Source organism: Chiloscyllium plagiosum, unplaced genomic scaffold (assembly GCF_037043375.1).
Source record: "Chiloscyllium plagiosum isolate Xiang-an unplaced genomic scaffold, Cpla_swu_hap1 HiC_scaffold_13, whole genome shotgun sequence".
Lineage (NCBI taxonomy): Eukaryota > Metazoa > Chordata > Chondrichthyes > Orectolobiformes > Hemiscylliidae > Chiloscyllium > Chiloscyllium plagiosum.
In genome coordinates, this window is record NW_028270151.1 from 53,987,826 (window position 1) to 54,000,297 (window position 12,472).

The following is a 12,472-nucleotide window of genomic DNA, read 5'->3' on the forward strand; positions in this document are numbered from 1 at the left end:
CAAAGATAAATACCCTCATGTGAGGCAAAAGACAGCTTGCTCTCCAGAAAGAATCTGTAAATAAAAGATAGAATTTTGTGATTTGAAATTTTGTGCTCTTTCACGGTGGCTCAGTGGTTAGTGCTACCCACAGCGCTAGGGACCCAGGTTTGAGTCCAGCCTCAACTGACTGTGTGCAGTTTGCACATTCACCCTCTGTCTGTGAGAGTTTCCTCCGGGTGCTTCGGTTTCCTCTCACAGTCCAAAGCTGTGCGGGTTAGGTGAATTGGCCAGACTAAATTGCCCATAGTCTTCCAGGATGTGTAGGTTAGGTGCATTAGTCAGGGGTAAAAATAGGATAGGGGAATGGGTCCAGGTGGATTACTCTTCAGAGGTTCAGTGTGGATGTATTGGGGTGAAGGGCCTGTTTCCACTCATGATTCTTTCACCATGTAAAAATCCTGGAATTCCCATCCTAAAGTCAAAAATCACACAAAACCAGGTTATAATCCAACAGGTTTAATTGGAAGCACTATCTTTCGGAGTGCTGCTCCTTTGTGAGCAGCGGTCTGAAAGCTAGTGCTTCCAATAAACCTGTTGGACTATAAGCTAGTGTTGTGAGATTTTTAACGTTGTACACCCCAGTCCAACACTGACATCCCCATATCACCCTAAAGTCATTATTGTACCCAAACCAGATGGACTATGCATACACCAACGTGAAGTGTAAAGGCTCAACGCTCACCATCACGTGCTCAAGGACAGTTAAAGATGAGTAATGAATGATGGCCAAAAACATTTAAAAAAAAATTCTTTAGTTAATTCTTCCCGTTAATGTGTAAACGGTTTAGACTCGTGCTTCATTGCAGATAAGCTAAGGCAGGTTGAAGCTCCCAGTCTGCCAATGCAGTGGCGCTGTTAATGGAGCACACTAATATTGCGTGAGTGTTTTCCCAGCTTCTCTGTACAGGTTCAGTGACTTCCCGAGGCTGTGTTTTATTTTAGAATTGTTAGTGTCAAATTAAATGGTGATTTCAGAGTTTCCAGGTTTGGGAAAAACACACTATCTTTAGCAGGAACAAGGGATGTAAAATGCCAAAAGGTGAGTAGAACGTGTCGTGATGGGAGCGATAAAAAGTGTATTTGTGAATGGATACAATTCACAATGAACAAGTGCAGAATCAATGGGCGGTCACCCATGAAAATTATTTTACTTATTTCCAATTATTCATTAAGTTATTTCCAATTAGATATATATATCATCTCATATCACATACAAATAAATATAGTTTCAAGTATCCCTTGTAACATTAATTGAATTATGAAAACAAAAAAAAATGTTGTTTGTGTAGTTAGTATGTTTAATGATTTTAAAACAATTTTTAATGGTTGTTTCGGAGTGGGAAATTGAGCTGGACAAGATTTGGCCACACCTTTAAAAGTGATAAACTTTCCCAGCTGGCAATACTATTTTATGAAGGTCTAACTCAGTATTGTTTATACGTATACCGTAAAGCACAGTCGTGAATCATTGCCTTACAGTCTGTTTCTGATTATTCAGTTCAAGAAAGGCTAGAACAATCGCACAACTTGGAAATCCAGTTTGAGTAGCGCTGATAATTGACTCGTGCTCAAAATAGCCACTTAAAAAAAAAGTGTAATTCTACCGTCTCGACCTCCACCCTCAGGCATCAGAATGAACTCGGTAAAAACAAGGGCTGCAGATGCTGGAAACCAGAGTCTAGATTAGAGTGGTGCTGGAAAAGCACAGCAGGTCAGGCAGGGAAATCGACGTTTCGGGCAAAAGTCCTTCATCAGGAATTGAGGCAGGAAACCTGCAGAGTGGAGAGATAAATGAGATGGGGGTGGGGAGAAAGTAGCAAAGAGTACAATGGGGGTGGTGATGGAGTTGATAGGTCAGAGAGGAGGAAGTGGATAGGTGGAAAGGAAGATTGGCAGATAGGACAGATCATGGAGAAGGTGCTGAGCTGGAAGGTTGGAACTGGAGTGAGGTGGGGGAAGGGGGAATGAGGAAACTGGTGAAGTCCACATTGATGCCATGGGGTTGAAGTGTTCTGAGGCAGAAGATGAAGCATTCTTCCTCCACGCGTTGGTTGATGAGGGAACGGCGGTGGAGGAGGACCAGGACCTGCATGTCCTCGGCAGAGTGGGAGGAGGAGTTAAAATGTTGGGCCACAGGGTGGTGGGGTTGATTGGTGCGGGTGTCCCGGAGATGTTCCCTAAAGTGCTCTGCTAGGAGCCATCTAGTCTCCCCAATGTAGAATAGACTGCATCAGGAGTAACAAATACAATAAATGACATTGGTGGATGTGCAGGTAAAACTTTTTGATGGATGTGGAAGACTCCTTTGGGGCCTTGGATGGAGGCGAGGGAGGCCAATTCCTGCGTTGGCAGAGGAAGGTGCCAGGAAGGGAGGGTGGGTTGTAGGGGGGCGTGGATCTGACCAGGTAGTCACGTACGGAACGGACTTTGCGGAAAGCGGAAATGGGTGGGGAGGGAAATATATACTGGTGGTGGGGTCCGTTTGGAGGTGGCAGAAATGTCTTCGGGTGATGTGGTTTATGTGAAGGTTGGTAGGGTGGAAGGGGAGCACCAGGGGGGTTCTGTCCTTGTTACGGTTGGAGGAGTAGGGTTTGAGGGCGGAGGTGCGGGATGTGGACAAGATGCGTTGGAGGGCACCTTTAACAACATGGGAAGGGAAATTGCAGTCTCTAAAGAAGGAGGCCATCTGGTGTGTTCTGTGGTGGAACTGGTCCTCCTGGGAGCAGATACGGTGGAGGTGGAGGAATTAGAAATTACCTCTTGCAAAAATGCCATCCCGTATTCCCAATTCCTCTGCCTCCGCTGTATCATGACCTGTCCTACCTGCCTATCTTCCTTTCCACCTATCCATTCCACCCTTCTCTCTGACCTATCACCTCCATCCCCCCCCCATTCGCCTATTGTACTCTATGCTACTTTGTCCCCACCCCCATCCCCCTCTCATTTATCTCTCCAGTCTGCAGGCACCCTGCCTCTATTCCTGATGAAGGGCTTTTGCCCGAAACGTCGATTTTCCTGCTCCTTGGATGCTGCCTGACCTGCTGTGCTTTTCCAGCATCACTCTAATCTAAAGACAGTCAGCTCCTGATGGAGGGACTGGACCGGGGCAGGAGTTTGCCTGCTGGGAGCTTAATGCTTTACTCTTGCATCTAACCCCCACCTCCTCGATTCCCAACTTGAGAAAATCATTCTCCATAAATTAGTTATCCCTGTTCTGGGTCCTCAGTGACCCTGGGATTGTGGATGTACTTTTCCACCAGCATCCCTCTGTGCTGGTGCTGCTAAGTATAAGAGTTATCCAGTCTCTGATTGGCAGTGTTCATTGGATGGGGCTTCTACCCAGGATTTTGATTCCAGGGATTGCCCACTGGTGAACTGGTCTCTGCTTGATTAGTGTGGTTCCCTGGGCTTTCTGTATGAAAGGTAGCATGTCTCTCTCTCTCTCCTGTCTCAACAAGATTCCACTGCCTATCTTGTTGGTGTTCTCCAGCCCTGTGTGCCATCCTAACCACTATGTCTGACCAAGAACTGTTGATGCCCCTGGCTCCCCTTCGCTCCAGTATTGATCATGCTGTCAACTGCTTGAATCCTACAGAGTTTCTTCTATGATATAAACCTCACCACCTTGCAACCTGTCTTCCATCTTCATAAAACTTTCACAATCCTTTACTTTGATCAAGTTTTTGATTCCCCTTTCTCGTCAAATCTATAACTGACCCTCCAAATAGCATTCCACCCAGACACACTACATCCCTTTAACCCTGCATTTCCCATGGCTAATCCATGTAACCTACATGTCCCTGGTCACGATGAGCAATTTTAGCATGTCCAATCCACCTAACCTGCACACCTTTGGACTGTGGGAGGAAACCAGAGGGAACCTATGCAGAGACAGGGAAAATATACAAACTTCATATAGACAGTCACCCGAGGCTAGAATTGAACCCGGGTCCCTTGCATTGTGAGGCAGCAGTGCTAAACACTGAGCCATTATGCTGTTCTTTAAAGTTTCAGCCTCTTTGGTCTGTCTGAGATGCTAATATTTGGATCGAACATTAAATTGAGATCTCATCAACCATTTCAAGTCAATATTTTTTTAAAAGCTATAATTTGTAGCAGAGCAGCTGATTCTCTTTATGTAATCTATTTTTGTGATATATAGTTTATTACTGATTGTGGGGCATGCTGTATGCAGATTTGCTGCATGTATCCTGAATCACAATAATGACTACACTTCAAAAACTTCATTACTTGTAAAATACTTTAGCATGCCCCAAGGTTGTGAGAGGTAATGTAGAAATACAAATTGTGCTAAATCATAAACTTGTAATTTTGAGAAAAGAGTGCTACTACGGGACGGAAGTTGACATCCGGAGCAGTTGTTCGGACAGATGAAGAAATAGGCCTTCATCTATCTGATTTAATATTACTGTCACATATCACTTGCACATTGTTGGGCTTAAGTCAGTCCCAATCTTGTAGTCTGTTGTATGCTGTAAATGATGTAACTCCTGATGCCAATCAACCAGGAATCGGTGTGCATGTGTGTTTGTCCCGCAGTGGGGCACTGACATACATGGGAATCATCTGCTATGTGTCAAAATAATTGATAATTCTCAAGCTCCCATTCCCTCTGCTGAGTCCTTTGTTACACAATTCCTCCTAACAGAAAACTAGCTCATTGCCCCAAACTTATTTGTAGCATCTGTTTTAATGCCTTTTATACTGGTTTGGTTCTTCAATTTTGTTAATTTTGGAATACTTTAGTCGTTCACCATACTTCAAATTTCTTAAGTTTAGTGTACAGCATTTAATACTGATTTGCTCATGATCGAGTTGGCAATGAATCCATTTTGTCAATTTGCTCTTTAAGATTGAAAACTTGATGTCTTATGTTTTCCAAAGAAAAATTCCATTGCATTCAGTAAGATTTATGAACTGATTTTCATTGGTGAAGAACATGCAATTCATTTATTTTAGAATCTATTTAAAATGATTAATTTCAAATTTTGACCATTCTTATAATGGATATGCTGTCCTGCTCAGACTGTTGTGACTTGTTCAATACAATTGTGCAAAATGAATTGACTGATCTTGAAATAAAACCTCCAGATACTATCTAAAAAGAGCTTGTCACATTAACGTTCAGTGTTACTAACTGTTGACTGCATCTGCACTTGTGTTGGAAGTTCTCCCTCTGTTGTAGCATCAAGAATACAGCCTTGTACTGAACTGCTTAAACATAACCTGCATTTATTTATTGACTCGCTGTATTCTTGAAAAGCAAGTGTGTTGTTTATGCTGTTGAGTTGGAAAAACAGTTGAACAATTGGCTTTGTAGAATAAGATGTTGCGGGTTGTTCCAAGTCATCAGCTGCCTAACTAGTCAGGAATGACATCTGCTTGGTAACATAGTTTATGCCAGAAGACTTCATGTGAATGAACATGCTGCCTCTTGACCCGCATAACTTTGGGCACATGAGGCAGGACCTCCCGTGCAATAGTGGGAACCATTGGGCAGATTTTGCTTCATTTACTTTCCGTTTCTGCACCTATTCTGCCTCATTATTAAGATGTTGGGTCTCAAAGCATGATGCAACTCAATGGATAAGTTGTTGTCATTCTGAATGATTGGGAGGAGCTTATTAGCAATCACTAAAGTTAGTGTTACTGCATATCAATGAGAGATTCACAGTGTTTTAGAAGCACTTTCCTTGATCTCCCCAGTTATGTTGACTATTTGAGAGTTGATAAATCAAGAGCTTTTGAGGGAGATGGTTTTAGTTTTCTGGACAATCCATCATAGTTTGTAATGCCTGATTACTTGTGAGCTAGCTTCAAGGACAGTAGGTTTTGTTGAACAATTCTCCAACTGAAACTTGAGAATCTAGCAGAAACATTGCTGATGGAATTTCTCTTATGCTGTTACGTGTCACGACACGGAGTGTAGTCTCACTGCAGTGCAGATGTAAAATCGCAACAACTACCCTGATAACTATGACTTTTTTTGTGACTTGTAGAGGTCCTTCTTGTCAAATACCTAATAGTTCCTCTAGTTTGAAGAAAGTTGAACAGACAAAGCTGATCTGTTGTTGGATCTCCTCAGTAGTGGCATTTTCATAGTGGAGGCTGCCAAATTATGCAAAGTACTCAAAAATATATGGGAGGAACTTCACAGAATCTTATCTAATTGAATTTGCAGAGTATAATCCATGGAAATTTATAAACATAACTACATCAGAATTTCTTTTTAAACAGCCGTTATTTCATTTTGGATTCATCTGTGACAGAAATTTCCAGCACATCTGCAAACTTATTCATTTCTGAACCACAACATTGAACATCTGATTGCACTCAGGATCTGCTATATTGGACTTGTGAGTCCTCATATTACCAATAGAATAATTTATTGTGTATTTCATGAGTATGCTTGTCTAATCTGTTACCAAACATTATTATCCTGTAAAATGTGGTGGAATATTGTGCACAAAAATCAGATTGTATTAAAAATAGGCTATATGACTGTCATAACATGACCAACTCTTCAACGAGCTATATGATCAATCAAAATTGATTCAACCAATATGATGCTTACATTGATTTTCGTCAGAGTTTGAGAGGATAAGTTGGGCATATTTGGAATGCAGAACAAAAGCATACAGCTATGACAGACGGACAGTGCCAGCCCAGATCAGATCAGGCAGAGCCACTGGCAAATGCAGTCACTTTTGCTTTTCCTTTTTTGTTGTTGTTGGTGCATCACATCTGCACAATTTCTGAAACTATGCAGGAGTGTTGGTGTGGATGTACAGTTAAGAATTTCTCCACCGCCTACTGCACTTAGGTCTCCTGAAGTGTCTAATTTTATATCTTTTCTGAATCTGGTTAGAATATTAACAAGACCATCCGGCTCCCCTGTTTCATTACACACACTGCATGCATTGCTATACAGATGGTTCAAATAATTTTTGAGAGTATTTCCTCTCACCTTTTATATTTATCCATCTGTTTAGGGCCTGTTCTATAATTCTATTTACTCCCTTGCCATCAATATCCAATTTTATTTTATTCATTCTTATGTTTTTTTTGTCTTGTTAACATTAGACTAATTATGTTTCCTGTAGAGCCCTCGCACCATCTTATGAGCTTAAAACTCTTCCCGCCTCCTTATTAATGCTTTCTGTTTGGACAGGGGTTCCATTGGTCCATTGCCCCCACCTCCCAGAATTGTTGCTAGTGTTCCCCGAAATGGAAACTTGCTTTCTCTCAATAGTCTGTTAGCCCTGTGTTAATTCTCCTGTTCTGTCTGCTCCTGTGCCAATTTGCTTATAACTTGAACTAATCTAAAGATTATACTCTTGATTTCCTGCTTCATGTTTAGAGCCAAACTCCTGATAGTCTTTCAGAAGAAAGCCCTCTATTTTCATCGATATTGTTTGTTCTAACATGGACCATAGCAATGGGGTTTGCCCCTGCCCTTCCAAGTTCCTCTTTAGCCACCCTCAGATCCAACCATGACAGATGGTGGAATTTGAATTCAATAAATATCTGGAATTAAGAATCTAATGATGACTTCAAATCCATTGCCAATTGTTGGACAAACCCATCTGGTTCACTAATGTCATTTAAGAAAGGAAAATGCCATCCTTACTTAGTCTGGCCTACATGTGACTCTAGACCCACAGCAATGTGGTTGACTCTCAACTGCCCTGTAGGCATTTAACACCCTCATCCCGTTAAAGAATAAAGATCTGTACCTTGAGCACTGTGAGGAATTTTGCTAATCAAAATATAAGGGAAATTTTCAGTGATCCACAAGATAAAACATGATCTTTTTAGAATTATGCTCGAAACTAACTGATACAAATGAAGTAAGTCCACAGGAATTAAGATGGACTAAAATATTCAAATATTCATAACATTTAGATTTGGGTGAAATGAGTGGCTGCACTTGGAATGGTTTTCTGGATTGAATATTGAAGACAAATAATGGGATGACTGCTACTTTTTTCATTTGTTAAGCTCAGCAAAAAGTTAGCAGCTTCTTTTATCTCTTTTTTTAAAGAAAACTAACTGCTTCATTCTGTTTACAATAAGTAATCCTTAATCTGTCCGTTGGTCCATATGTTTTTAGTCCAGGAGAAACCAAGATTAGATTGTTTTTCTTCCATGGCAGAAATTGCAGTAATAATTATTACAGCAGATCTCCACATTGTAGAAATATTTCCTGTTGAGATTTCCTATATTTCCATCTTTAAACATTTACTACTGCTTTTTTTCCATATACATTGTATGTAATTCAGAGACTTCACAATTTTTTTTAAAGTAGTGGTAATCTGCATGTTTTCACAATAAATTTTTCTTCTTAGTATTTTTCACCCAGTGTCTAATTTAGTCAACACTTGCTTTTCAAATAAACTTGGATTCAACTGCATGCAATATGATTAATTGCTTAAAAATGAATCACTTGAAACACTGAAGAATTGGTTAGTCTTTCATTGTCAGCTGCACAATGGGCATTGATGTTATTACTCAGCACATTATACAATGTTCTGTACCTGAGTACTGGTTTCTATTTGTTTTTATTGCCCACAGTTTAGCTGTCATTATTAACATTCAGTGTTCTTCAAATAAAATATATTGTTTAAAATGAAAATGAAAAACACCTTAAAATGACAGGAAATGTCAAGTAAAGTTTGAATTTATATTCATAAAAATAAAGATCTGTTCAGCTTTACAGTTGAAACTATTAGGAGCTTCTGTCAGGTCTTTGAAAATTGAGGATGCAGTCTATCCATTCAACATTATACAGCCTGCATTATGCTATCATTCATCACATCTTAAAATATTACAGCACTTTTTAGACCACTTGTCTCTGATCATTTGATGTGAGGTTTATAATTCTACCTTTTGTGCAAATATTCTATACGGTTGATTGAGGAAAGTAGATTAATAGTTAATAGCCAATTTCAGTTCTGTAGATTAAAATTCCAATGCTAATTCAGTAATTTTACATCATGTTCAGGTGTTTCTCTTTATTATATTTTCCATATCTGTTCTTAGTTAATGATAGTAGTTAGGCTAACTAATGTTACTATGCAAATATCGAAGGTGTATGAAAACCTCACATCAAAAGAAGAAATACAAACCAAAAAGGATAAGAAACAGGATTTTATAAGAATATTTGAATGCTTGAGTTGAAGTCTTTGTGATTTAAAATTGCAAATTTTAAGGATGCAGTGTTTTGCCAAGAAGCACTTTGATATGGATTGGTCCCCAGGCACTGTAGGACCGACTGCCTGTTGTATACATCTTGTGACTTTTCCAAACAGTTTGAGACACTTTTGACAAGCAGACAATCCAATCCCATATTGCTAGTTTTAGATCCACAGTGTATTTCTGGGCTATTTTGTGCAGCTTGGAGAAGGGAGCAACAGTAGAATTTTCATAAGAAAGTAAAATTGGCCACTCTGATTATTCTAATCACTCCCTGTGGCTTGTCACTGAGTAGCATCAGCAGGTATGATGGGATGAGATACACATAGGAGAGTAAATGTTAGGATCTGATCTCTCATGAGTAGTTTAGGTTTGAATTTTAAGTTAATGCAGACGTCATGTAGTAATGAATAATCATGGAATATGTTGCAGTTGTGCTCAGAGTGTTCGTAACCAGAACTGTTTAGTGAATTATGTTCATTACAGATAATAGGAGAAATCACTCCATGACCATCTTATAGTAAGTTAAAAAGCACACAACACCAGGTTACAGTCCGACAGGTTTATTTGTAAGTACAAGCTTTTGGAGCACTGTTCCCTCATCAGGTTGCTAGTGGGACAGCATCATAGGACACAGAATTTATAGCACAAGATCATAGTGTCATACAACTGATGTGATGTATGGAAAGAAAACCTAGATTGCTGTATGCAATCAGTTCATGTGACATTTTAGTAATTCCTACTTTGGAAATATTTTGGTCTTTTACTATAAATTCTGTGTCCCGACAATCCTGCCCCACTTGTCACTTGATGAAGGAGCAGCTCTCCAAAAGTTTGTGCTTCAAAATAAATGTTTTGGACTATAACCTGGTGTTGTGTGATTTTTAACTTTTTCCACCCCAGTTCATCTCCACATTGTCTTACAGTAGACATTCTGAACACTTGCTATCATATGACTTGATACCACTGCTAGTAATGTAATCAGGTATCCTATTTGATTGATGTTTTCCTTATACTACAAAATGATGAGTGAATTACTCTGATCTAACCCACTTGCAGAAATGATTTCAGCCTTTAGCTTCCTCCTTTGTTATTGAAAATATCTGGCATCTTTCATGCTGTAACAAATTTCAGGTCCTCTGATGGTCCAGTCAGTCACAATAATGATAGTGATCCAACAGAATAGAATTCCCAGGGAAACTGTACAAATGTTGATGGATGAAGCTTAGCTTGTTTGAATTGAACAGCCTGTCTATACTTATTATCTTGTCACACAATATAATGAAAGAAAGCTGAGTACATATTTGGATCTATACCCATTTGAGAAAGACGGAGGAGAGGAAAGAAATAACATAAGAAAAAAATCAGCATGTTGTATTAGCTTGTTTTACATCTAGCAACTGTAAACTTGGCAAGCCAAGCCATTGTATACATGTGATAATTGCTGTTGCATATTGATTTCCAACATAATGGCCTTGATTTTTGTTTATGGATGCTAAACAGTATATAGAAGAAAGCTTAGAAACATCAGGAAAAATAAACAGCATTTCTAGCCCTTTCCAGTCTATCCTTTCTAGCTCATCTTAGGATAAATAAATGGGCATATATTTTTTCATCCTTCAAATATATGAAAGGGCAAATTTCTTTTACGACATTCAAAAATCTGATTGTATTTTCAAATAACTTTATTGTAAAGTAGAGCAGCAAAAGATGTTTTTGCATTCTTTGAAACCATCAACCATTTCTAGAAGATTAACAAAGTCACTCTTCAGAACTGGAGTACAAAAATTCAATAATTGAAAATAACTGTGGTTGCTGGAAATATAAAACGAAAACAGAAATTTCTGGAGAAACCCAGCAGGTCTGGCAACAACTGTGGAGCGAAAGCAGAGTTAATGTTTTGGGTCCAGTGACCCTTCTTTGGAAAACTAAGGCTGAGAGTAATGCTGAAAAGTTGGAGTTGATGTCTTTTAGATGAATTAAGGTCACTCTAAGGTTATAAAGGTCCCATGGTGTTATTTTAATGAGAAACACGGACTTGATTCCCCAGTGTGCTTGCCAATATTGATCCTTCAGTCAATGTTACAAAATCCAATGAACTGATCATTGCCATAACTATTTGTTTGTTGGAACCTTCTGTGTGCTAATTGGCTATCATTTTTCTTAAATTACAACGGAGAGATGACAAAAGTAGTTGATTTACCACTAATCACTTTAGGATGTCTGATGGTTATGGAAGAAGTAATATAAAATCTTCTTATTTCCACACTTAGGAGACCTTGTCTAGGCTGATGAGACTTTAAGCACCTGCAAAAAAACTGAAGACAAAGGATACCCAATATACAGGAGTGAGCCTGCAGGTCAGTCCTGGAACAACTGAATTGGAGGTTTGTTTTTTGAGTTGGTTGCAAAGAGGATTACTCACTGTGACACTACCCCATAAACTATGCATAGTAGAAGCAGGCAAAGGCAGCAGCTGACTAGTATTGTCCCTTGCTATTATCCTTTCTAGGATCATAGTATTACACAGGATTTCAGGGGCTCCAGTCAGCCTTTGGCATCTTACATAAATCTTCTTCCATTCAGGCAAAAGCACAGTTGAGCTCAATTCTATATTCACAGTTTTATTTTCAACAAAATTAACTAAATAGTGCTGCCGTCTTCACCCGTCCCATTCCTCCTAATCCATGATATTCAGTCATATGTACTTCTATCAGCATCTGGTTGAGATTGACTGACTCAATGAAGCATTTTCACAAAGAAAATGTGCAGAAGAAAAGGAATGCTCCACAGTCATTACTATGCAAGATGTTGTTTGTAATTTTTATTAGAATGTTACTATCTCTCTAAATCTATGCTGTGTGTTATCAATTAGCCAAGTGTAGTAAATGGAACCAGATTGATCTTGTTAACTATGAGGTTCTTAATTGGGGTTGTTAGCCTGAGCCAATGAGGGAAGCCATGGTTGACCAAAACCAGAAGATTAGTATCTCCTCAGGGAAAAAAGTGATAACCCGATTAGACTCTCCTCAGTTGAGGACTGACTGAGCTGGCTGGCCACAGAGAGTACACTAGTAAATAAAGGGTGACTTAGTGATGGGACACCCCGTGCAATCCCCCCCCCCCCCCCCCACCCCCCACACACACACCAGTGTCAAATTTGAGCCAAGTTCTGTTTAAATACTGGCATTTTCAAACAGGATTTATCTGATAG

The 12,472-nt window shown here is 39.4% G+C and overlaps 1 protein-coding gene across 8 annotated transcripts in view; it reads left to right on the top strand.

The window, feature by feature from the left end:
• Positions 1-921: 921 nt before the first annotated feature.
• Positions 922-12,472, top strand: part of LOC122555908 (lysosomal amino acid transporter 1 homolog) — a 48,962-nt gene continuing 37,411 nt past the window's right edge. Inside the window, exons 1-3 of one of the 8 annotated variants that reach the window (XM_087993246.1) lie at positions 922-1,081; positions 6,301-6,419; positions 11,532-11,618. The gene's annotated coding sequence lies outside the window, so the exon portion shown is untranslated. Of the gene's footprint in view, positions 1,082-1,583; positions 1,685-6,300; positions 6,420-11,531; positions 11,646-12,472 lie in introns of those variants that run through there. The other 7 variants (XM_087993245.1, XM_087993244.1, XM_087993249.1 and 4 more) reach the window with 7 other exon arrangements.